Source organism: Triturus cristatus, chromosome 9, assembly GCF_964204655.1.
Source record: "Triturus cristatus chromosome 9, aTriCri1.1, whole genome shotgun sequence".
Lineage (NCBI taxonomy): Eukaryota > Metazoa > Chordata > Amphibia > Caudata > Salamandridae > Triturus > Triturus cristatus.
In genome coordinates this window covers 620,588,009-620,613,275 of record NC_140592.1, presented here as the reverse complement: position 1 = coordinate 620,613,275, position 25,267 = coordinate 620,588,009, and the positions used below count along the sequence as shown (strand labels likewise).

At 46.2% G+C, this 25,267-nt stretch overlaps 1 long non-coding RNA gene across 1 annotated transcript; it reads left to right on the top strand.

Annotated features, from left to right (window-relative positions):
* Positions 1 to 3,777: 3,777 nt before the first annotated feature.
* On the top strand, positions 3,778 to 12,249 carry LOC146798398 (uncharacterized). The gene is made up of 5 exons (XR_014968682.1): positions 3,778 to 3,916; positions 5,853 to 5,953; positions 11,517 to 11,631; positions 11,756 to 11,848; positions 11,935 to 12,249. It is a non-coding gene; the product is annotated as an uncharacterized LOC146798398 (long non-coding RNA).
* Positions 12,250 to 25,267: the final 13,018 nt, after the last annotated feature.

The following is a 25,267-nucleotide window of genomic DNA, read 5'->3' as shown; positions in this document are numbered from 1 at the left end:
GACAGGAAAAGCATTGGCGGGCAGCATAGTGAAGGAGTATCTGCTTGAACCACATGCTGCACGCAGACTGACTCTGAGCCAGTGCTGAATTTGTAAAAAACATAAGTGCCAGGGCTCTTGTCAGACGGCCACTGCAGCTTGCATCACACATTGCCCCTGCTACGCTGCCAAAGATATCACTGTCACGCTGCCTGACAATGCTACAGGTGACCGTGGTGAATTTTGATACATTTTTAACTAGATGTGTGCCAAAGATTAAATGATATTTTCAACAGGGGACTCCATGATGTTTGGGCCTCTTACTCCTTGCTTTCCTTTGCTTTATATCCTGGCTCGCTGTGGATATCCTGGCTCGCTGTGGAAGATTCGTTCAAACTATCAGGGGTGCAATTTACCCTGGCTTGGCTCCCCGACCTAGTCCTCGAATTGTTCAAACACTGATAATGGACTACTTTAAATACAGGCCTGCGAAAGTCCATTTCCCCATATAATCGCCAAGCATAATCACTTGACAAGAAAAAGACTATCAGCAAAAAGAAAAGAAATTAAAGCAGCCTTGGTGACTTGAAGGAGCCATCAGGATAACTCTTTCTTATGGAAACAAAAAAGCAATGTCCTAGCAAAACTATGATAAGAAGTCTTTAAACAAACACCGGCATTTTAATTATTGCACTTTTTTACACCTGTTTTATTTTTATGTATTGTGTGGCTTTTTCTTTAGTTTTTGTTATTTTTTTTAATGCTCAATTGTAATGCAATGGTTTTAATTAACTTATGCATTTAAATAAATAAATACCAAAAATATCAAATACTCATTGCTTTCCATGGAGGCTGGAGACTTCCTTGCCAAACGTGTACCTCTGAGCCTTTCGTTTTTTAAATTGCCATTTGTGGTAAGTCCAGTGGTCATTTTTATGGTCTTATGGTTACTCTAAAATTGTTCTCCTGTCCTGATGTTTATAATATTATAAATACCAATTTACGTTTCTGCTTCTCGCACTGCAAGAAAGCAGAAGGGTTTGGTTGGGCAGCCGGCGGGTGGACGGGCCTGCTGTAGATCAGGGGAAGAATGGTTTAGGAAAGGAAACATGGCTTTTATTTGGTCAGCCCCAAAGCCGACCAAACCAGTCATACACACTCTCCCTTTCCTCCATTTAGGCTGCATGCAGCCTTACATGGAGAAAATGCCCCCCCCCCAGACGCCTGTGTGGTCGGGCTCCCAGCCAATCACAACGCTGCCATTGCAGCATTGTGATTGGCTTAGGGGAGGGGAGGGAGGCTGCCTGCGGCTGCTTCCTGTTGCAGAGAGGACGACACAGACCAACGACGCAGGACCGGGCTGGCAAAGGTAAGTTAACTTTTCTTTTTTTTAAAAAATTAAACCACCCCGCGTGACCCCCTCACCCACGAGTCATACCGGCTGCGACTGATGTAAAGTCTAAAAAGACGGTTTCAAAATAGGGGTTAATGAGGATGAGACACTTCTTGTGATGTGTGTTTTGGAAACAATAAATGAGTTTGAGTGGACAGTGGAGAGCCAGCAGCACCAGGGCTACAGCAGCAGCCAGGGGGACTCCAAGCACCACAAAGTCAAGTGCCAGGAGGCGCTGACGTCACCGCGACCGCGCCCAGATGCACGTAAAAGCACATCGAGCTCCCGCAGCGTGGGCCATGCGCGTGTGTGCCCGGGCTGCGCCCGGGCAAAGCACGGGCCAAGGGCAGGCCCGTCTGTGCCCGTCAGCGACCAGAGGAGGCAGGGCGGGGCCGAACCCTTTGGTTGTTTTTACCCAGATCCTTTCGCTTGTATGTTGGGAAATTGTGCGGAAAATCCAGTCACCAAAGCAAGGTACTTTTTGATCTGTTTAATTGTAAAAACAAAGATAAAGAGACAGTAAAAGCATGCCAGCGCCTTCTTACACCCATTAGCCTTAGCCATTCCAATATTTTATTGTGACGCTACAAAGGGGTATACTAGGGCTTTGGGCTCAGCGTTTGCATATGGCCAAAAAGAAAATGCCTGCCTCGCATGGGGGGACCCCGGGGGACTGTATAGCCGGTACAATTGACCCCTTCCTAACTAAAGCTGCACACGCGATTATGCAGGAGATCGCCCTGACAGAGAGAAGGCTATCACTGGAGGCAGGAAAGTGTTCTCAGAATGATACTACAGGCAAGAATGGGGCTCAAGTAAAATCAGCAGACATCGTGGGTCCTTTAGATGGTTCGTTAAGTGCCACTGTTTCTGTGCCCTTACATCAAATGCCCACCCCTGATGAACCTGTTATGTCACCTAGTACTGAAAGAAGGTTGAGGCGTGCATCGCCTCCAACACCCAGAAGCACTGCATAATCCAAAGTGTACAAAAATTACACCAAATTAATCCAAATGTTAATCCATTTAGTCCTTTTATCAAAAGTTGATTGCTTTTCATCCTGTTACATGGTGAACGATAATGTATATACAGCTTCTACACCGGCAGATATGCCATAGGCCTTTTTCTGTCGCATGCTTCATACATAAATGAATCCTTAGTGATCAATTTTCCCAATGCATTTCGGGCATTCTTTAATAACCCTTCTTCAGGGGTTCACTGAAAGTTTAAAAAATGATAGCAGTCAGATTTTATACACAAATTAAGACGTACGTTTAAATAATCAGTACTTCATCACATGCCTACAATCAACGTTTTCCCTCTATGCGCATTATTCAAGCGCTACGATCTCCCGCCCAAACGAGTCTCTCCCCAAACTTCACAATGGCGTGTTGCTAATAAAATGTCACGTTCCCCATGTATATACCTCCGTAAATCAAGCCGTAACAATAAAACAATCCCCTTAAACAACCGTTCTCTCTGTTGTCACAATGCAGCAGAACGCTCACAATTTACCACCCCCCTTCTTAATTTGTGACTCAAAAGTTCCTCCCTTCTCTAATAACCAATACCATAGGCCAGACTTTACCCTGTATTACCCTTATTCCTCCAACTCACATGGAGTGCCACTTTCGCCAATCACATCTCCTTCATATTCAAATAAACCAATCCTTTGTCAATACCTAAACCCATATTCATGTTCTTATCCTGAGACTTATACGGACTGCTCACTCGTGTACCCTGCCCACCCTTCGATGTGTAATTCATATGTTGATTAAAGGAATATTACTCATGTATTCAAAACCATATAATTGTAATTTGAACACGTTCTTCTAAGAGGTACAATGTAATATTCATCTTCGTAGTGCTGCGTGTTAAACCCATTAGAATCCAACTCGCAGTCATCATATTTTCCAAACTGCTGTAGCCAAAGGATAGATGGTTATTTTGTCGTCTCCTCATGTAACATAACAACATATTTTTTTCATCACTGGTAATCGTGGGTGCCACTTGTGAGAGGGCAAATTCATAGATAAATTGTGAAAATACCACAGTCGGGCTGCACGCTACTACTTCAAAACAAGGATAAACTATGAGAAAAAATACATAAACGGAGTACACTTGTGAACCTTTTTTCACATGTCACCTAATACGACATTGTAAGGAGGAGGACGGATCGTACCGGAAGTGGGGCAGGACGGAGCCTCTGAATGCCGCTCCGGAAGCAGGACGCGGTCTAGTCTCGGACTCGGCCTTGGGGGCGGGGCCAAAGACGGAAGAAAACGCAAAGAGCCAAAAGCGAAGGGAGAGAAGAAGAGAGGAGAGCGATACCGGAGAGAAGAGGGAGAGAAGGCGCGAGTACGACGGAGAGAACAAGGACGAAGGCAAGCGACGACGGGATAGAGCACCGGAGGCGGAAGGCGAGACGAGAGACGACAAACCCAGGAAAGGGATTTACACGGCGAGTAAACCCGGTGGGCAGAATGGAGGAGAAGACGCCCCGGGTCCCAGCGCCGCGGTCCGTATAACGGGCCGTGGCTCAAGGCAAGTGAACCTTCGGGGACCCTTCGGGTGGGGTCGGTGGAGGTGCTAAGGGGAGGGGGCAGGCACTAGAACAAGTGTGAGACCAGACCGAACTCTCTCACTTCCCTACCCACACACACGAGTCGAAGGTGGTGGTAGCACAACATACACCTGAATAAGCAGCCCTGACTAAGACCTGTTTTTTGTTGTTTTTCCTCCCTTCCCTCACCTGCCGAGCACCAAGAAGCAAGACCCCCACCCTGGAAGTCACGGACCCCCATTTTTCTCGGACGAACCCGCAAGGAAGATCCCAGAGACTGTGAAGGAACTGTTTGTTGTGATGTTAAGAGAACATACCCGGCCATTTACTTTTGAAAAATACGCCTATCTCAAATAACGGGCATGTTAGAATAAAAGAGTCCGACACCTGCACCTGTTGAACTCAGAGAGTTTCATTGGCTTGGGTCACCTCCCCCGTTAGGGACTCCCGACTACCACAGTTTTGGTGTCAGAAGTGGGATCTTTAGGGTGTCGACAATGACACAGCCCGTGCCTATTACTGTGGAAAGCATCATCAACCAGTTGGCCGAGGGACAGAGACACCTCCAATTGGCACTGGAGGAACAGGCCCAAGCCGCCCAAAAGGATAGGGAAGTGTTGCATGGGGCATTACGGGATCAAGCCGTCATACTCACCTCCAACCAACAAGTACAAGACACAGCGATACTTAGACTGACAGACGCTATCGTCAGTTCAAGGGTCCGTCCAAATGTCCCTGGGTCGGTCTTACAAAAATTTCAAGAAGGAGTCGACCCTGATTATTTTTTCGTTAACTTTGAGAGGGTAGCGACTACAGCTGCATGGCCCCAGGAAAGGTGGAGTCAGTATATTGCGCCTCTCCTGGCCACCTATCAGGCCGCCAACCCCGCTGGAACGACAGCCTATGAGGATGTGAAAAGAGCGATTTTAGAACGACTAGGCTGTGATCAAGAATATTACAGGACCAAATTTAGGAAAGAAAGGTGGAACACAGGAGACAATCCCCGAGCCCTATATTACCGGGTCAGAGACATGGGAAGCCGATGGCTAACACCCCATGTATCCACAGTAGAGGAAGTGACAGAAAGAGTATACCTGGAACAGTACCTTGATGCCCTTCCCCCAACAACCCGTTCATGGTTGAAACAACACCCTAACCTTACAACCGCAACAGCGGTCGATTTAGCTTGTGCTTTCCACCGGTCACCTGAGTTTAAAGCCGGAGTAGCCCGAACCTCCTCTGTACCACCGAGAAACATGCCCCGACCCGAGTTAAAACCTCGTACACAGCCTAGACCTCTTCCTCCACTTACGAGTATAGGTAGTCAAGGTCCCCAATGCTATCATTGCTCTGAGTGGGGACACATAGCCCGACAATGCCCCCATAAAACCCCGACAGTGGAACCCATGGAGGTTGGGTATTCTAGAGGAAGGATATTCGTGTGCGGTCAGGGGTCCCCTCGATACAAAAAGGACATACTACTTAATGGGAAAAAGCAACAGGCGTTATTGGATATGGGGTGTCACGTGTGTATAGTGGATAGATCACTGGTTCCCCAAACCCAACTCCAAGGAACTGAAAGAGTACAAGTCACCTGTGTACACGGGGATACAAAATCATACCCCGTTGCGGAGGCACTCCTCGATATCTCTAGTGATCCCCAAATAAGGAGAGTAGGGGTTATCCCGTCCTTACCTGAGGCTGTCATTATTGGTACAGATCACCCTAAGTTCGAACAGTACTTAAATGAGACAAAGCAAGAAGCACTAACATGGTTACATGAGGCACCCTATCGCGAATGTGTCCTGGAGGATGGGGCAGGCAAAGAAAGGAAAAGCAAGATGGAAAGAAGGAAAGCAAAACACCTATTCCTAGAGATCCACAACTCAAACCTCGCTTTTCCTATCTCCCTTACAGACCCCGTTGAGGCAGACCCGATTAGCTTCCGCTCAGCCCAGAGGGATGATCAAACCCTGGTACATGCCTGGGAACAGGCACAGGAGCAAGATCCAGACAAGGTAGGACCATATTTTGTTCTTATTAAAGGGTTGCTGTATCGCGCTGTAAATGAGGGGGAACAGGTCAAAACCCAGCTCTTAGTGCCCCTTTCCTTTCGTGCACATGTATTACAGTTGGCCCACAATCACATAGGGGGTGGACACTATGGGAAGGAGAATACGCTGAAGTATCTCTTGGGCAGGTTTTACTGGCCAGGGGTCTATAGGGATGTGGCAAAACATTGTACCTCCTGTGTGAGGTGTCAATATTCCAACCCCGCAGGGATCAAAAAAGCCCCTCTGTATCCATTACTGATAATCGATGTCCCCTTTAAGCGTGTTGGCATGGACTTGGTAGGCCCTCTCACCCCATCTGCTAGAGGACATAGATACATCCTGGTCATAATAGACTACGCCAGCAGATATCCCGAGGCATTTCCTTTGACCACAATGACTTCCCCTGCTGTGGCTAGAGCCATGATTTCTTTTTTTACTAGGGTGGGTTTTCCCTCCGAAATACTGACGGACCAAGGAACCCCTTTTATGTCACTGTTAATGTCCCAAGTATGTAAGATCCTGGGTATCCACCAAATCCGAACATCGGTTTACCACCCACAAACAGACGGCCTTGTGGAACGCTACAACAAAACCATCAAAGGTATGCTCCGCAAGGCTATCTCTGAAACCGGGAGGGACTGGGACCAACAGCTACCCCTGGTCCTGTTTGCAATCCGAACACACGTGCAGAAATCTACTGGTTTCTCCCCGTATGAGTTATTATTCGGAAGAAAACCCCGAACCCTGTCATGGCAGCCGAACAATGGGAGGCAGAGGAAGAGGAGGGACAAACACTACCCAAATACGCAACCGATTTAAATTCCGCTGTGACCAAGATCTGGGGTTTGGTTCATGAAAACATGGAAAAAGCCCAAGACTCTCAGAAGGCATATTACGATAGAAATAGCCGAGTAAGAGAGTTCGCTCCCGGAGACAAAGTTCTCCTTCTACTACCAACGACCGAGAACAAATTGTTGTCCAAGTGGCAAGGTCCCTACATTATTGATAGAAAAGTCACCCCAGTCACATACAGCGTCCTCCAACCCCTTAGGTCTGGAGGCAAACAGATCTACCACGTTAATCTGCTAAAACAATGGGTAGAACCCACTACACCCGATGAGCCAGGGCGAGCGATACTGACGATAAACACAGAGAGGTCCCTAGAAATATCCACGGCCAACACACAGGAAGTAACAGGAGAGAAAGCCCCTGTTGGGAATATTCTATCCGCTATCCAGCAGACACAATTATCCTCCCTACTGGACAGCTTCCCTGGTCTGTTCTCGGCCACCCCGGGACTGATGTCCCTAACTCACCATGACATAATTTCATTGGATAACAGCATCGTAAAATTGAAACCTTATCGCATCCCTGAAGCCAGAAGAGAAGCGGTAGAAAAGGAAGTTACTGATATGTTACAGGCCAATATCATAGAACCCTCCACAAGTAACTGGTGTTCACCTATAGTTTTAGTACCGAAACCCGACGGAAGTCTGCGTTTCTGTATGGACTTTCGTCAGGTAAACAGTGTCACCAAATTTGACTCCTATCCTATGCCGCGCATAGATGAATTAATAGAGAAGTTAGGCAATGCCAAGTACTTAACAACCCTCGACCTTACAAAAGGTTATTGGCAGATCTCCCTAACCCCTCAAGCCAAAGAGAAAACAGCCTTTGCCACCCCCTCCGGGCTCTATCAATTCCGGGTGCTCCCTTTCGGCCTCCATGGGGCACCAGCGACATTTCAACGCCTTATGGATCGCCTGCTGAAACCCCATGCCACTTATGCAGCAGCGTATTTGGACGACATAATCGTTTTCAGCCCTACTTGGACAGACCATCTAAGACACCTCGCAGCAGTATTTTCTGCCATTAAAGAAGCGGGCCTAAAAATAAACCCAAAAAAGTCCCTTCTAGTCACAGATACCATACAATACCTTGGCTACACCATACAAGGAGGTCTTATAAAACCACAGCTGACTAAAGTAGAGGCCATCAAATCCCTTCCCAACCCTACAACCAAATGCGATATTCGCTCTTTTCTTGGGTTCATAGGGTACTATAGGAGATTCGTCCCTAATTTCTCTTCCCTGGCGAGCCCCCTTACAGATCTACTAACCAAAACATATCCATCCCAGATACACTCGTGGACAGAAGAGCACGAACACAGCTACCAAGCGCTCAAAGACGCCATCTGTAAGGCTCCCGTGTTACATTGCCCAGACTTCCATAAGCCGTTTGTCCTCCAGACAGATGCGTCCGGTCTTGGTCTAGGTGCGGTACTACAACAACCTGACTCTGGGGGGGAGCTCAAACCTATTCTCTACATTAGCAGAAAGTTATTTCCCAGGGAATCCCATTATTCCACGATCGAAAAAGAGTGCCTGGCTATAAAGTGGGCAGTGGAGGCTCTCCAATACTATCTGCTAGGACGCCGCTTCACTATCCTCACTGATCATGCCCCCTTAACATGACTCGTGAAGCATAAGGATTCCAATCAACGCATACTCAGGTGGTTCATGTCCCTACAACCTTTCTCTTTCCAGACATTGCATATACCGGGTGCCAGACAGGGCTGTGCAGACTACCTATCCAGGAATCCCTCAACTGAATGGCCCCAACGTCCATTCCTAGAGTGAGAGATATGTAAGGAGGAGGACGGATCGTACCGGAAGTGGGGCGGGACGGAGCCTCTGAATGCCGCTCCGGAAGCAGGACGCGGTCTAGTCTCGGACTCGGCCTTGGGGGCGGGGCCAAAGACGGAAGAAAACGCAAAGAGCCAAAAGCGAAGGGAGAGAAGAAGAGAGGAGAGCGACACCGGAGAGAAGAGGGAGAGAAGGCGCGAGTACGACGGAGAGAACAAGGACGAAGGCAAGCGACGACGGGAAGGAGCACCGGAGGCGGAAGGCGAGACGAGAGACGACAAACCCAGGAAAGGGATTTACACGGCGAGCAAACCCGGTGGGCAGAAGGGAGGAGAAGACGCCCCGGGTCCCAGCGCCGCGGTCCGTATAACGGGCCGTGGCTCAAGGCAAGTGAACCTTCAGGGACCCTTCGGGTGGGGTCGGTGGAGGTGCTAAGGGGAGGGGGCAGGCACTAGAACAAGTGTGAGACCAGACCGAACTCCCTCACTTCCCTACCCACACACACGAGTCGAAGGTGGTGGTAGCACAACATACACCTGAATAAGCAGCCCTGACTAAGACCTGTTTTTTGTTGTTTTTCCTCCCTTCCCTCACCTGCCGAGCACCAAGAAGCAAGACCCCCACCCTGGAAGTCACGGACCCCCATTTTTCTCGGACGAACCCGCAAGGAAGATCCCAGAGACTGTGAAGGAACTGTTTGTTGTGATGTTAAGAGAACATACCCGGCCATTTACTTTTGAAAAATACGCCTATCTCAAATAACGGGCATGTTAGAATAAAAGAGTCTGACACCTGCACCTGTTGAACTCAGAGAGTTTCATTGGCTTGGGTCACCTCCCCCGTTAGGGACTCCCGACTACCACAGACATCTTCCTTATTTGGACAGGCAATGAGACCGACTTTAACATCTTTGTTATTTACCTCAACACTATCCAGACCCATCTGACTTTTACATCCACAGTCCACAAATCTACCATATCCTTCCTTGATCTCAACATTAACCATGACAATGGGATACTCTATACTTCCCTTCATAGAAAACCGACAGAAAGAAATACTCTCCTCTCATACAAAAGCCAACACCCTCGCGCATTACGGGATGGGCTGCCCTTTGGCCAATTCCTTAGGGTACGCCGTAATTGTACACACAAAGCAGACTATATGCTGGAAGCTGAAATACTCAAAACCAAACTGGTCGCAAGAGGTTACCCCAACAGACTAGTGAAGAAGTCTATGAAATGTGCCTGGCATTGCCCCAGAAAAGTACTTCTCAAAACCAAAGACAAACCCAATCTTGACAAAATTGTATGTGTCACCACCTTTGACACTCACACTAACCAAGTCCGCAGCCTGATAACGAAAAACTGGAACATAATCAAGGGCATTGATCCTACAATAGATACCCCTCTGTTTGCCTACAAACGAGGAAAAAACATTAAAGATCATCTCATCAGGTCAGCAACAGATATAAAACACATAGAACTAACACATTAGTAACTGCATGGGGTCTACCTAAAATGAAAGGGCACCACAAATGTGGGAATTGTGTCTCGTGCAATTTCACATTTAACACCAATACGTTTGAACATGGTAATGTCAAACACAATTTAGAATCTTTCTCTAACTGCAACACACGTAATGTTGTGTATTGTATATGGTGTCCATGTGGCCTCCCTTATATTGGACAAACACAGCAACCGGTCAAGGCTCGTATTGGCCAACACCGCAGTCGTATACGGAGATCAGTCACGAATGCCTCCCTACTATTTCATTACAACGACAAGAACCACACTACTGAAGAGATAAAGTAATTGACATCGCCATTTTACCTGAGAGAGGTGGAGACATCTCACAGATACTACAGCGCAGCGAATGCCGCTGGATAGATAGAGTTAACTCAATAGAAGAAGGGCTCAACTCGGCCGACGAATGGAGAGGTTATGTCACCATACTTCACTGAAAAACTAATATTACTCCATTGACTGGCCTGCTATGTCAAGAAACAGTACCCCTGTACCTAACATCGTGCGGGTAATGCATCTTATGTATATAGAGATTTGTTTGGAAATATTTCAGTATTATTTGGTTCTAATGTATGTATATATACCAATTATGACATATGAGATCATTTACACTAAGAGTCTGTTTTGACAGAATGCTACAGTTGTTATGTTTCCAAACACACTGTCCATGTTACCATATGTTGACTGCGGTAATATACTGACACTATGGAAAACCCGATTCTAGTCCTCCCTGAGATAAGATACTGGCAACCTGTTGCCTAAGCCTATAAGAAATATTAACCATCACTGATTAGGCACTACGCGCAAGAGTTCAATGCTCTCTGTATAATATGTAAATATACACGCGTAAGTCCCATGCGCTTGTAACATTATGTAAATATGTGATTATTCTGCTCACACGCTTTTGCGCGCCTACTCCACCGTGTGCCACACACCTCTATTCTTTCTTTTACCCACTTATCACAAACTGAGGTCTTTCCTCACTTTTTCACGTTCACCGATAACCGGATGTAACGCCTTAGCGGTTATCGCAAGTGAGGCCTGCCGTTCACTTTGCTTGACGGCAGGAAAACACTGCATATAACGTCAGTGTACCCTGGGAATCACTGTCATCTGACCCAGAGACAAAGCTGACTCACGCAGCTTTGTGGAAGCACATGCGTAGCATCGTCACACTGTTTGGAACAAATTCATGATTCTGGTAAGGAACGGCCATAACGCCACCATTTCCTGACGCTCAGCCTAGCTGCAAAGCCTTTTTTACTACTGATATCTTGCCCTCTTCAAATCTTTTCCACAGGACTATTTACAGTGGACCGACACTGTTTAAACGATAATGTATCTCTGCTCCCCACACAGTTCCTCAAAAACTCCATTTGGAATCGCCAGACCACTACGGCTGTAGTGAGTCATCTACAAGCCGTATAGGCCGCTTGAATCCTTCCATTGTCAGCCTTCCCTCACTCACATTGGGGTAAGTGCTGTCCGGATAATTCCAATGCAATTGAAATCACCTCTTTCCCCTCCATCCAGCTTCCTCTTGACATCACAATCAATGTGTGACTGTTTCCCCTTTTCTTCTCTCCTCACAATACCAGTACCCGGCCGGGTCCTCATGTGAGTATCTACTTCCTTTTCATTTTTTACGTGTGGAACACCATTTTCATCAGGCTGGGCAATTGAACTAACAGGTACTTTTTACCACATACATCCTTCTCATTTTTCACAATTGTGCCGGTATATGGGCCTCATGCTTTTCTTATCGTTTCCTTCATAGATGTCCCTACATCATTCAGTCCTGAAGAGACCCTACATTGATTAGATGGTTGAAACGCCGTCGACACATAGAAGAAGTGAACCATTACCCAGCACGTATCACTGTATATAGCTGCTGTTCACACTGAATATAATTGATAATGGTCAACTTGTATGACATTGTGGAAACCTTTGTATATAAAGATCACAATCTCACTTATGTTTTAGGTTCCCTTGTTCAGTTGGGACACTGTGCACAAATGTTTTTCAATGAATTTGGAACAATGTATATATCTTTTTTTCTCCCATGAAAACGTATAAATTGTTTTATACTGAATCATCGGTCTATGTGGTTTCTTCCCACTCTGCCATTAGTCAAACCCTCCCTATTGCGATTGTGCATAATATTACAAATATAAGTTGAATTAATCCACAGGAACCATAGTTGTTCCTATATAACTATTTACCATGGTTGCTCAGTGAGTAGGGTCCCCCTGTTCTATCATTTGACCTAATACTCTCGCAGCTAAAATAACAGAGGGTAACGATGTGGCCTCAGACTTACCCCCGTCCAAGAAAAAACAAATTGACTGTAATAAGTCTTCGAGGAAGTCTCCACGGACACAAACACTATTACAATCTAGTTTGAATTTAGAACAGTTATTGGATATTTTATTTGTAAAACTGGAGTCAATAACGAAAGCTCTTTTAGCCCCAATAATGCTAAAGGTGGAAAAGGTTGAAAAGCGATTTCATGACTCTATCACCAATTGTAATAAATGTGTTATGATGCCTGTGCCAGAACCGATGGGGGAGGGGACGGTGGTTCCATCTCGGAATACAAACCAAATTCCATCTGGCCCATGTTTAAATGTCCCAGGGACTGAGGAAACATCCAGTAGAATTAGACAGTCAAATTTGACTGAGGATATGAGATCTGTGGCCCAGAAATCCCAGGTAGCCCAGACGAGTAGGCCTCTAAATTCTGAGAGGGTACTCCTGCCTACACGTACCTTTCCCCATCATGTTCTGCCAAAGGTTGTGAATCAATGTATTGCGATCTGCCTCCTGCATCTGCCCCATTAGTAGCAGTCTTATTGGAGGTTCCTTTTCTCTCTCATGAATCCAGGGAACCTTCCCTGGACCTAATACATAAAGTTACTCATTGGTGTACTCAAAATGTTGTAAATGGCCTGAATATATCATCCGACATCATTATGGCCAGAAGAGTGGGGTCAATAGGCCATCAAATAAAAAAGACTGGTGTGGGAGACTGCATAGTTGTCAACTTTCAGAACCCCGAGAAAACTAAGTTGCTAACAGGCTGCGCATATAAGAGTAGCTCAAATTCATCAATCAGAGTTATGTTATGTTATGTTATTTATTCTTTTGTATAGCGCACGGCTACTCAAAAAGAGTGTCCCGGCGCTTTTGGAAAAGGAGGGCTGCAACACAATAACATAACACCGTTAAAAAAAAAAAAAAAAAAAAAGATTACCAAACAAATACATGCAGGAAAAACAGACTACTGGGTAAACAGCCAGGTTTTAAGGCCTTTTCTAAAAGCTAGTAGGCTGGAAGCTCCCCGTAGAGTGAATGGCAGAGAGTTCCACAACTGCAGTAGTCCAAAAGAGCGGCCTCCCAGGCGAGCTCTCTTCACACGCGGAACAACCGCCAAAAACAGGGATTCCGACCTCAAAGACCGGGTCGGCTGATAGAAGACCAGTCTCTTTTGAAGATACTTTGCTCCCACCGCGTGGAGAGCTTTGTAGGCCAGAGTCAGAGCCTTGAAGACGATCCGTTTCCGGATCGGGAGCCAATGCAAAGTTTTCAACATGCCCGATACACTGGCCCGTCTATTTAATCCAAAGATAGCTCTCGCAGCAGCGTTCTGCACCACTTGGAGCCTCTGCAGCAAATACTCTGGCAGGCCCAGGTAAAGAATGTTAGAATAATCCAACCTGGACCCGATCAGAGCCTGCACTGTCAGTTTCCTATGCTCCTCAGACAGCAGGGAAAGGAACCTCCGCAGCATCCTAAGGATGCCGAAGCAAGTGCCCGACACCCCGAGGATCTGGGATTTCAATGTTAGCCCCTTATCCATCTTGACCCCCAGATTCTTGGCGACTTGGGAGGAGCAAGACGGGGGAAACATATTAATCGGCCACCAGGCCTGCCAGTCTGGCTCTGTATCGCACCCAAAGAAGAGTACCTCAGACTTATCGGAATTGCACTTGAGGCTGTTCAGTTGGAACCATCGAAAAACAGCCCCAAGGCAATCCCGGATGCTCTCCCCGTCAAAATCTCCTCCTCTCTTACATGAGAAGAGGAGCTGGGTGTCGTCGGCGTAGGATACGATCTGGGCCCCATACGACTCCACCAATGCCGCCAACGGGGTCATGAAGATGTTGAATAGGGTCGGGCTCAAGATAGAGCCCTGTGGGACCCCGACTCCCAGAGGCGGCATCACGGCGGAATCTGGCGATCCGGCGGCCGGCTAGAAAGGAGGAAAACCAGCCGAGCACCGTCCCCCGCAGACCTATCTCAAAGAGTCTAGCGAGAAGGCCCTCATGGGGGACGGTGTCGAACGCCGCCGACAAATCCAACATCACCAGCATGGCTTTGCCCCCCGAGTCCAGAACCCTTTTAATGGTTTCTGAGACCTCAAGGAGCGCAGTCTCTGTGCTGAGATGGGGACGAAAACCCGACTGGGTGGCGTGCAAGATCTCGTTGGTCTCAAGAAAATTGGAAAGCACTACCTGAACGTGCTTTTCCAAGATCTTCGTGAGAGCCGGCAGCAGAGAGATGGGCCCATAATTGACCGGGGCCTTCGGGTCTAGGCCTGGCTTTTTGAGCAATGGAATCACCATAGCCTGCTTCCAGGCATACGGGACCACTCCCTGACTCAGCGAAAGATTTAACAGCGGGTTTGCCAGTGGATTGATCACCTCCGCAACTTTCGCTAAAAATTTAGCAGGGCATGGGTCGAGGGGCGAGCCCGATTTAAGATTGCCCATTAGCGCTAAAGAGTCAGGGGCAGAGAGCGGAGGAAACACACTCAGCGTCACACCAGGCCAAGCTCGCGGGGATAAAATGGCCTCAGGATTAGTCTGGCCCATGGGCCCAGGCGATGGGAAAGAATCCTGTATGCGTTGGATCTTGCTCGTAAAAAAATCAGCAAGGTCCGAAGCCCAGGTACCAGACGGTTTTTCATCCGAGGTGTTAGACCATGGGGAAATAAATTCTCTCACAATGGAGAAGATCTCCTTGCAGGAGTTAGAAGCCGCTTCTATTCTCCTGGCTAGATATGCTTTTTTTTCCAGGCGAATGTCCCGGTGATAGGCCTTGACCACCGTTTTATAGGTCAGCTTGGCTGCAGTATCATATTGCGCCCGCCAAGCTCTCTCGGCCACCTTACACTGCTGCCGCGTAGCCGACAGTGCTGCGGTAAACCAAGGCGCAGAGACCCGTTTCGGTGTCAGGCGGGGTGTCAGATCCGGGGCAAGATCATTCAGCCTGTCTAGGAGCCAAGCTTGCAGGGTCTCCAAGTCCCTATCCAGATCGCCAGAGAGGGAACATGGATGATCCACCGCAGCCTGGGCCAGCATCTCTGGGGTCACACGATGATATGCCCTATGGACACGACCCTGTTGCTGTGCCAAGGCGGCCACAGGTTTGACTGTGCCTTTGATCGTAAATTTGGCAAGCAAGTGGTCTGACCATAGTACTGGTATAATCTCAATCACCTCAAGAGGGGAAGACGAGAACACCTGGTCAAGAGTGTGCCCCTTCTCGTGCGTAGGCTCCAGCAAATGAGGAATCAGTCCCAACGGGGCCATAGCCTCAGAAAGTTTGATAGCAGCAGGGTCAGACGGATCATCCATCCGAAAGTTGAAATCCCCTGCCACGATGCAGTGTTCCGCTTTCAGGGCCAGCCCCAACAACACAGAGTCCAGATCTTCAAAGAACGTACCGGGTGAACCGGGTGGTCTATACACAAGTAATCCCTTAACAGATTGATGTGGAGACAGAGTGATAGAAAAAGCGAGAGTCTCCGAGCGTCGGATGTCCTTCCCTGGCAGGATCGCACAGGGCGTACCTTTCTTGACCACCAATGCCACTCCACCACCCCTCCCCTTGGCTCTATCCTTCCTGTATATGTTATAATCAGGCGGGATTGCCGTGGCGGCATCTGGGTTGGAAAATTCACCCCACCACGTCTCAGTAAGCATAAGACATAATGGCTTTACTGTATCTAGAAGCTCAAATATGTCTTGCGCATGTTTACACGCCGACCTGGTGTTTAATAGCATGAAGCAATAACCCACACTGAGGATGTTATTGTTGGGACGTGATAACTGAGCGCGGTTAGGGCGCCAGCCACAGCCAGGGCAGCAGAGTTTCCCACGATGGCGTCCGGGAAAGACAGTGCGACAGCCTGTGACCAGGGTGTCAAAAGAGCGCAGTTCCCCAGGGGAATAATGCCGTACTGGAGTCCCAGGGGGACACATCCCAGGTGTTTAGAATCCTACCCGCCGCTCCGATCGCCTCCGGGACGCTGACGGGCGCAGACGGGCAGGACTCTGGCTTGACTCCGGCGCGAGTCCGGCGCTACCGCTGCGCGTCACCGCTGCGCGCAAAGAGTGAGCATTAAGTAGGGCTCACCTGTGGTCCTAGTGAGCGCTAGAGCGCTCAAACAAGTGGCACACTCGCTACTCGCCACCCCCAAGATGGCGACCAGGCGCCAAACACGAAGGCGTAAGGAAAGATGAAACTAATCCGCAATAAGCGCGGTGAGGGGCCCAATTTAAGGTGCAGGTATGTGGGCACACAAAGGTAGACTTAAAAGCAGGGGCAAACACAATTTAAAACAAACGAAATACAAAAACGGTATTTTTTTAAAATAGAAGCAGCGCTGTAGATTATAATTCCAGCAACATAGCGCGCGTGCGTGCTATTACCTTCTCCAAGGTCGAGCTACTGCCAAGCTCACCTTAAGTAGGGCTCACCTGTGGTCCTAGTGAGCGCTAGAGCGCTCAAACAAGTGGCACACTCGCTACTCGCCACCCCCAAGATGGCGACCAGGCGCCAAACACGAAGGCGTAAGGAAAGATGAAACTAATCCGCAATAAGCGCGGTGAGGGGCCCAATTTAAGGTGCAGGTATGTGGGCACACAAAGGTAGACTTAAAAGCAGGGGCAAACACAATTTAAAACAAACGAAATACAAAAACGGTATTTTTTTAAAATAGAAGCAGCGATGTAGATTATAATTCCAGCAGCATAGCGCGCGTGCGTGCTATTACCTTCTCCAAGGTCGAGCTACTGCCAAGCTCACCTTAAGTAGGGCTCACCTGTGGTCCTAGTGAGCGCTAGAGCGCTCAAACAAGTGGCACACTCGCTACTCGCCACCCCCAAGATGGCGACCAGGCGCCAAACACGAAGGCGTAAGGAAAGATGAAACTAATCCGCAATAAGCGCGGTGAGGGGCCCAATTTAAGGTGCAGGTATGTGGGCACACAAAGGTATACTTAAAAGCAGGGGCAAACACAATTTAAAACAAACGAAATACAAAAACGGTATTTTTTTTAAATAGAAGCAGCGCTGTAGATTATAATTCCAGCAGCATAGCGCGCGTGCGTGCTATTACCTTCTCCAAGCGTAGTCTCGCTACAACAGAGTAGTCTCGCTACAACATTTTTATCCTCCTAGCCAGTGCATATGCCCTACACAATGGCAATGGCAGCTACCCTTAAACCCAGGTAGGTTTGTTAGCAAAAACAATGCAGATAATACCATACCAACGAGTAACCATTTTCAACCCCAAGCTAGTCTCCAGAATCTGGATGAAAATGATTGACTAGGGCTTGAAGACAAAAAGTTCAGGGTACATTTCTAGCTAACATGATACAAACACCCATATATCATCAGTCTCAGCCCCTGTTGAAACAACTAATAAATCCCTTGGAACTCCTCCCATCTCAGTTCCCTCCATTGCTGCCCACGAAAAGATCCTCTCATTGGAACATAGCGGGACTAAGGTCTAAAAGAGGTAACCTACATTGGGAACATTTTCTTTCTATGTACCGTATCATTACCCTCCAGGAAACTTGGGAAACAAATGACTGTTTTTATTTAGATGGTTTCATTTAGTTTCATAAACATGCTATTCCATTGAATATGGGTAGAGCTAGAGGGGGTTTTCTCCTCATGTTTTCACTCAAGCCTACTTGTAGGACACGTTTGGTTGAATGTAAATCACACCATGTCTTGGCAGTAGAACTGTCTTTTAAGAATCGTGCCATCGTGTTAGTGGTACATTTTTATAATTCTATTTCCAGAGGGAATGAGTTAGAACATTTGCAAGACTTAAAGGAGTTTTTGGAATATTATGAGGAGACCAAATTATCTTATTATGATGTGATAATTTTAGAGGATTTTAATATTCATCAATGTTATTTAAACAGTTTCACAATGCAGGACCAGGGGGAGTTTTTTTCCTCACCCACTCATTTTGAGCACACACCTCCAGGTGTCTTGCTTGAAGGCATTCTATCAAATCAAAACCTATGTTGCCTTCAGCAAGCAGACAGTTTGGCTTCAGTACCCACTTATGTAGGGAATGGAAGGCTAAGCACTATCGATTATATTCTACTGTCTGCTCCATTAGTTTTGTTTACTGAGGAATTAATTGTCACCTGGTCATATTTTAGCGACCATAATCCCCTTACTGTTGCTTTATTACTTCCTGTAATCGAAACTGAAGAACCTACCACTTGTTTAACAAACAAAGATATTGGTACTAAAGACCAGGATTGTAGGCTAAAGTGGGAAAGGGTTGTCCCAAATAACTTTCAGAATAATTTGTATAACGTTTGTGCACCTGAAATTGAGTCTTGTCTAGACCCCGATATACAGGGTAGTCCTATCTTAACAGCCTTTAGAAACTAACAAAACAAATACAATCTGACCTCACGGTTGTGGGTGGGACCAGACGCCTGAAGGCCGTAGGATGGTTCAATGGTGCATGTTCAATGACCCATACGGAGCTTGTGCAGGCCCTAAAATCTATTTCTAGAGACGAAGCAGAAATCAGGGACAAAAGAAAGACTTATAAGCTAGCAGTTCAGAATAGGAAGAAGTAGCTAAGGGAGCAGGCATGGGATGGCCTGGGGCATGCTAGTGTGCTGAAAGATAGCTCTAATTTTTGGTCGGTAGTCAACATTTTCCTTTCCGAAACTCCAAACTCTAACACTGATTGCCTAATTCCAGCCGACAAATGGGTATCACATTTTGGCCATATATTTAGTGATGCAAACCTAGGAGCATTTAATGAGTACAGAGAAGATGGGCAAACTAGTTCGCCACTCAACTTTAGTGTTGAGGAGGTCCATAATGCAATTATATCCACATCTGGTGGAAAGGCCCCGGGCCCCGACGGGGTCCCGGCAGATTTATACAAGGCTGATCCTAATGTTTGGGCTAGTATATTAGCACATGTTTTTAATGCTGCGTGATTACATGGATTCCCAGTATCCTGGGGAAAGGCAGCCATTGTTCCCATTTTTAAAAAGGGAGCGAGGGAGGAGCCTACATGCTATAGGCCGATATCACTCCTAGATTCTGCAGCAAAAATAATGGGCAAAGTCATACTTGACCACCTAACTGCATGGCTGGACCACCGAAATGTTATTTCCAATTTGCAAAATGGTTTCAGGCCATGTAAAGGGACTTTGGACCAATGTTTAAATTTCCATTTAGTGGTGGGAAAGTATACAATTGCTAAAAAGGGTATATTACATTTGGCGTTCATGGATTTGACGCAAGCATTCAACTGTGTTAACAGATCAAAGTTATGGTTAATTTTAAGTGATATGGGCCTTGAACCAGAGCTTATGGCCTATTTACACACTATCCATTAAAATAATACAGCTACTGTCAGATATAGCAGGAACGGTGATCTGACAACCCCCTGGGATGTGAAGGGAGGGGTACGACATGGTTGTATCCTAGCCCCCCTCTTGTTCACACAATATATACATAAGTTATGGGGTTTTCTAATAGCCAGCTGTAAAGACATCCCTAGGTTTGGTGACAAGATGATCCCCGTACTTTTATATGCAGATGACACGGTCCTATTAGCCAGAACTGCAGTGGGCCTCCAATCACTTTTAGATGGTTTTATAGTTTTTATGGACTCTTTAGACCTCTCAACAAATTTTATGAAATCACATACCATGTCTATCGGTCCTCGAAAGTCCCAAACAAAGACTACATTTTACTGTAAAGGGGTTGAATTAACAAAGGTTCCAACATTCCCCTACTTGGGGGTACATTTTGATGAGTGTAGGTCATGGTGTCCAAAAATTACACAAAAAAAGAATACTCTCATTAGAGCGATGGGGGCAACATTACATTTTGCTAAGAGACTAGGGTCTAAACCCATTCCGGTCCTGATGAAGATATTAAAAAAAAAATGCATCCCTATGGCAATTTACGGCTGCGACATTTGGAGCTATAAGGAAGGAAAGGACATTCAGGATGCTGAAGATAAGTTTTTACGTAAGCTCTTGGCAGTCCCGCCCTCCACCCCTGTGTACATACTACATGAAGAAGTAGGGGTGGGATATATATCGGATCAGATAGCGGTAGCCCCCCTGCTGCGCTGGTTGAGAGTCTGGGCAAGCCCTATTATTAACCTAAATCAAATAATAATTACTGACTGTCTAGCGTTGAATAGAGCTGTGCATATCCCCTGGCTAAAGTATTTAATGGATTTGATGAAATGGTTAGGTTGTCTTGACTTATTTTGCAGCCCTAAACCCTTGGATAAACTTACAATCAGAACTATTAAACAGCAGTTCATGCTCAAGCGCCAGGGACTCAGCGAAGAAAAGGAGTTGGTAAAACCAACGGTGAGTAGATATGTCACATTATCTTTGTATAACCAAGTTCAACCATATCTACTCATCGTTGGCAAGCCCTTCCATCGCTTTGTATTAAACAGATTTCATCTGCAATTGGCTCCCTGGCTCTTGGCCGTTCCCCAAGGTTTTTCAAAACCTGGCACTTTAAAACCTTGTCCTTGTGACAATTTCTCTGAGCAGAATACTCTTCATTTTATTTTCTTCTGTGATTATTATGCTTCTTTACGTAAGAGGTTTATATTACCACTACTCAGAGATCGTCATTTTTCTCAAGTCAGTCCCGCCCTACTGTACCTTCAAATGCTATCTTCCCCCCTGGTCTGTTTTGGGGTGGCAATTTTTTTAACTGTCATTAGCTTTTATGTGTTTTTATCTTAGGACCCACTCCGTTTCATCAATGGGGTCTTTTATATACTTGTTTATTGCATTTGATTATATCTGATCTTCGTACTTTGCACTTTATACAACGTTTTTGCTTTATCATGTATTTAGAATTTGGCCCTCAGACTGATATTAAGAATGTTTTTATCCCAATTCTGGTTTTAAAATCTGTTGATGAAATGTATTTTTACTTGATATGTTTACTTTTATGGCATTGCGTTGCTGAATAAAGTATTTCTTGAACTTGAGTTTGAGTGGATGATACAAAAAATGGTTCGATCAAATAAATGGAGGCAGAGGTACACCTATCTAGTGGTGCAAAAAGGAGGCTTAGATTTCGACCCTGAAAGTGGGTGAGTTTATTTACCCAGTGTCGTCAATTGATATGATTAAGATAGTCAATTAAAATAAAACATGCCACACCCTGATATGACAAACTCTGTATAAGAATTCCCAATGGAAAATAAGGGGATACCTACACAACCCATATGGCAATAACCCATAGGGCAATTCCAACGATCAGCTCCTGACATAAGCCACCAACCATTAGACTTAGATCCTAAGGTGTTTCAGTTGAAGTGGTTTCCCAGTTATGAACCCTCCAAGAGTGCCGGGATTTGATGCAAATCCAGAAATGTAACATGACTGTGATGCCACGCAGAGATAATTCTGGAAATTTAAATCAATAAAGAGTGTTTTTTAAAAATGTGGTCAATTAAGACAGGGACCAATCTGGAAAAAGGATCACCCATTCTCATATTAAAGTTTTTTTTTTCACTAACTCCAGTTAGTGATCTGAATCTTCAGGCAGCAATGAACGCTATACGAAAATAATAAACTATTGTGTGTCTGCATTGTGTAACTTTATTTACCTGCCTGGTCGCTTAAGTCTCACCAAGGAGCACTACACACTTTTGTCCACTAGGTGGCGAATAAAACCCATATTATGCAAAGAGACCGGCTATTGTGGAAAGTTTCATGAAAAAGTTATGTTCGTGGTCAATAAACCAGGAAGTATTGTAGCTTGCGGTAAAATGAAATGCGCTTGTTTAATCACTGGGGTTTTTGGCAAACCTCTGTACGTTTTGGACCGATGTTTATAAAAGTTGTCGTTTTGTCTTGCAAAGTGCTGATTTTGCATTTTTAAAAATGGTAAAATTGGTATTTCATGGAAGGTCTGAGATGTGTGGACACGGGAGAGAGGCCAGTGTCGGAAGAAGTCGACTGATAAGGGAGGAGCGAACAGAGACGGGACAGGTACAGGTAGGCATTGATGACTAGGCGCCCCCCCCTCGCGTCGCGTAGGGGAGAGGCGCCCTTAGTCGCGCCATGAAACCGAGCTTCAGTTGCAAAGACTGATTTGGGTGGTCAGATTTCGCGATATGTGTGGGTACACGTTTGAAACTAGTCAGGTTGAGCAGTGACTTACTTTACAGAGGTGACAGCGAGGGAGGATGAAACGACAGAGATAGCGACAGAAGAATTGGACTGAGGGGCAGTGGTAGGCCAGAGGGTCAGTGACATGAAATGGTCATCGATGAAGAGAAGGGTCTTGATGGTAGCCGGATAGACACTGACACAAGCAGCGGATACTGACAGAAGAAGGGGACGCAACACGATCCAGCGATGGAACATTTGTCCGCTGACTGTGGAGGCAGTGAATCATAGGAGTCGGGAGACCACCTGGCAAATTCTGCACAGTGTCATTAAAAATTCAGGACAAAGGGTCAGAATTCAGGACATAAATTTACAAAAGGTAATTTTTACCGACATATCTGAGGAGTTTGCTCCATTATAAAATAGACAGCAGTGCAAGTCAACATGGTTTCATGTTCTTTAGTTGTATTGGACATTGGAGTATTGAGTAAGCATTCACATATAGCCGCTATGGTGGAGGAGCATCGACCATCTCCCACCAGCCAGCAGCCTAAAAATTTAAATAACGTGTTTATCATCGTTTTCCTTCTAGGGCCGAGTCTTGGGGGCGTCTCCTCCACCCTGGCCAAGGGACAGACCCCACCGCCACAAGAGTGCGCGCTTCTTTTCCAGCACTCGTATTTATGACAATAAGATACTGACAAGGCGCGTCCCCTCCACCCCGGCCAATAGTTGCCTCTTTTTCAGTACCATCTTAAAAATTGACCGCACCGTTTAACATTAGCGTTTTTTTATCACCATGGTTCGTTCTTCCTTTTACACCTCTGCGCAGCTGTGGTGCGTGCTACCTTTGACATCTCTGCATAGTGCACAGCTGTGGTGCATGTTTTCTTTCCTCACATTGCTTTTGGTGCTCGCTCGATCCAGGGGCATAACGCAGTCCCTTGCTGGGGGCTTAATTTGAGCCGGTGTCTGCCATTGCGCACATGAGCACTTAATTATTAGCACTTGGTTTTTGTGCGTGCTTGCTGGCACCGGCTGCTAAATAATGCCTCTGCGCAGCAGTGGTGCGTGCTACCTTTCACATCTCTGCACAGTGCACAGCTGTGGTGCGTGCTTCCTTTCCCCCTATTGCACAGTACACAGCTTCAAAATGGACCGCACCTTTTAACATTTGCGTTTTTTCATCACCGTGGTGCGTGCTTCCTTTCACAACACTGCACAGTGCAGATATGTGGTGTGGGCCTCCTTTCCCCCAGTGCACAGCTGTGGTGCGTGCTTCCTTTCACCTTATTGCACATTGCACTGCTGTGGTGCGTGCTTCCTTTCACCCCACTGCACAGTGCACAGCTGTGGTGCATGTTTCCTTCACCCCACTGCACGTGCCCCCTCCATCACACTCACGTGGTTCTCTCATTTTCTGTTTATTAAACAAATTTCACACACAGATGCCCAGGTTTCCGATGTTAGCATTTGTGAACTCACTGGACCTCGCAGCTTTTCTTACAAGGCGCGTCCGCTCCACCCAGGCCGAGGGACAGACCCCCATCGCCTTAAGCTGGATTATAAAGCGCCCTGACAGAAGCACCAAGGCGCTGGACCTTGCAGCTTTCCTTACAAGGCGCATCCTCTCCACCCCGGCCGAGGGACAAACTCCTCCGTCACAAGCTGCTGTGATAGTATGATAATAGTATTAATTTTTATTGTTCCTTGCAACTTTGGAATTGACATTATTGCCCTTTATTACACTATTTCTTAGTTTTTAAATCATCAGCAGCAACATTTGTGCCGCTGTGATGCCCAGACAGGAAACACAACAGTACCGCCACTGTAACAGGAGGCAGACCCACCACCCCTCCCACACTTCCAACACACTCCACACCACTTCAGTTTGGCATAACAATTTGACATCTATTAATTCTTCACAAATAACTCTCCACTGCTCCTATCTAATTAAAATACTATTTCACAACATCCACCCTCCCGTTGTTTATATCCCACGCCTAACAATAAAAACTATAACAAAAATGAATTACAACAAACAAAGAAAAATTGACAGCATTGCATAAACAAATAAACTAGAACACATTTTTTAAAATAAATTTTGGTTTTTAGTGCAGTACTTCAGTTGTGTATAAGGTTTTTTTTCGGTTAGATATAAAGTGACAGAAATAGGTATAACACTTTGTTTATTATAACTTATACATTTTCAACATGCTGCACAACATTCACAAAGCTCTACAACACATATTAAAAATGTTAACAAAGCCAATAGCTCTGTCTAAACACTTATAATGCCCCAAAGGTGAGACTATTGGCTATGCCAATGCTTGTTATTGTTTTATTTTTATTTTTGTCAGTCGCCCCCCGAATCCCCTCCCTGCCCCACACTCTTCCCTGACATTACCTGCTTCTACTTATAGCTGGATGTATTTAACAATGAAAAAGCTAGCAAACTTATACACTCCAAGTAGATAATTTGACAGCTGACCACAAAGAATGGTGCCAGAAGCAGTCCTGGGTTACTGAGTGTAGACTTAGAGTTTCAGACTGTTGTGCTACTAGAGAGTGTCAAACTGAGAGAGAAATGATGGTGAGCCAGGAGGAGAGATGGATGTATACAAAGATGGAGAGACAGAAGGTTGGAACAGTGGTTGTGAACAGTGAGAGA